Below are 2,283 nucleotides of genomic sequence, written 5' to 3'. Positions count from 1 at the left end.
AGCGCCGCTGCCATATTGAGAGGGGCGCCGTTCGAGAAGGGCGGGCAGGGGTGAGGGCGCGTGCGCACTGCCCTGCGGGCGGCCATGTTGGGAGTGGCGGCAGGGCTGCGCCGCCATCTTGGGAGGGCGTGATGGGTCCCAGAAGCGCAGGATGAATTATTTTGGAATGTGAGGTCACCGAGCCCAACCTGCGCCCCAGCACCACCTTGTAAAGCAGACCATGGCACCGAGGGCCATGTCCAGTCTTAAACATCTGCAGGGACGGTGACTCCACCACCTCCCTGGGCAGCCTGGTCCACTGTCTAATCACACTTCTTGTGAAGAAATTCCTCTTCTTCTCCGACCTAAACTTCTGCTGGCACAGCTTGAAACTATGTCCTCTCGTCCTGAGCGTGGCACTGTTGCGTAAAATTTTCTTAAGAAAGGATGTTCTTTGATGTTTGATCTTTCTGTACTTTCAAGCCGAATCAACAATAAAGGAGATTTAATCCATGAAAGAGATAACAGCCAACAAGCTCTAAGCGATGTCCAAGTGTTAGAAAAACCGATTGCTTGTTGGTAGAATTGCCTTGTCAAGGTTTAGGGTTAGACATTTTTCAATTATCTCAGACTTAGGGGTAGGTTAACAAAGCTTGGGAAGAAAGATGTACTACTGATAGTGAGCAGAAAGAATGCAGAATTTACGGGCCACGAGGACATTCGGCAGAACCCCCTTGATAAGGAAGAAACCTATAAAGCCAACTCAGCAACTAGGCTGAAGCAGCTCTGACTGGGTAAAAGGTAATTCCAGCAGGGGCAGATCCAAGAAACCCACCAACCCCAAAGAAGAGACAGACTGAGCACGTGGACTAATTAGCATGGCAAACGAGAGAATCATTCCCCAATAGAAGATAGAATAATAATTAATAAGAGAACTATGTAACTCATAGCCAATTAACACAGATTCCTTTGCTAAGATGTATAAATAGTAAAAGATTTTGATTGTTGTCATGGCTTGATTTGTGGAATCCCAGCGAGCACCCAGGCTTGTGCAGCTCTGAAATAAATAATCAATGTCTCTCTTGAGGGTGTCATGATTGGCTTATTGCACTGGGGGTAACAAATCTGATTTTTGTGCACAACAGATGCGGAGGGAGAGTCCAGGCCTTTGAGCCCAGGGAAGTGACATTATAGAAATTTGAGTGTGAATTATGTCAACCCACCCCTGTCCTGCATCCACTTTCTAGGGAGAAAAGTTATCCCACAGGGAAGAAAGGTTATCCCACAGGGAAGAAAGGTTATCCCACAGGGGAGCTGCCCCCACTCCCTCCTGCAGCACAGGTGGGGATGGCCATTTTAAGCTCTGCATCCCCCTAAACCACAGCAAGCCCAGAGCAGGGAGCTGGTTCTCCAGCACCTGCAGGTTCTCCAGCCCCAGCTCGTGCCGTCCTGTTCCGCTCCAAGGGTCCTGCCACGCGCAGGGACCGGTGTGTGCCCATCTGTCTTCCCCTTGTCAAACCACCCCAAGCTTCAGAGAGAAGCTCTTTTTTTTATTCAGCAATGGATTTCACAACCCTCCCTGTCCTGCTGCTCACGGATGTGCCCAAGCTCTGGCTCGGTTTTCCCTGTGTGGCCACCACCGCCTGCCTGTGTTTTGTGGGGACACCTGATAAAGGGGATCTTGAGGGTGTAAGAGAGAAGATCCCTGTCCAGGCTCAGCTCCCAGCACCTTCTGTGCTTACCCACCCTGGGCTGGTGTGATCAGGAAAGATTTTTCTCCCTGAACAGCAGACCCATCTCTTTCTTCACAGCGTTCCATGCTCTTTCTGCCAGCACTCACCCCCTCATTCAAAGGGCAGCCAGAGCCGAAAGGAACCTCCCTTGGGGAGCAGCTGTGTGTGTTTCCCCCAGCAATGCTGTTTATTTCTTGAAAACCCACCGAAAAGGTTCCCTCACCCTTTATGGAGTGACAGTCCCTTGGAGCAAAGTGGGATAGATACGCCCACCCCCCATGCCAGCTGTGTGGGGTGATAAGGAGTGAACAAATGTACAGAAATAAATGTACAGCACTGTGTAAAAACTGCTGGACCCCGTGCAAACATGAGGTGCAGCACAACATCCAAGAGGAATCAGCAGGGGAAAAAAAGAATCCTGGTCGAATATAAGGAGTCCAAGGGGTTATTTCGGATAAAATTAAAGTGTAGAAATGCCGCAGTTTGAGCGTGTGTTAAAATAAGGAGAAGCACACCCGGCTGTCCGGGCTGCCAATGCAGCCAGGTCCCGGCTGGCTGTGTCCCCACCCCC

Source organism: Corvus brachyrhynchos, unplaced genomic scaffold (assembly GCF_000691975.1).
Source record: "Corvus brachyrhynchos isolate BGI_N302 unplaced genomic scaffold, ASM69197v1 scaffold148, whole genome shotgun sequence".
Taxonomy (NCBI): Eukaryota; Metazoa; Chordata; class Aves; order Passeriformes; family Corvidae; genus Corvus; species Corvus brachyrhynchos.
The sequence above is the reverse complement of the archived record's forward strand: the minus strand, read 5'-3'. Positions refer to the sequence as shown.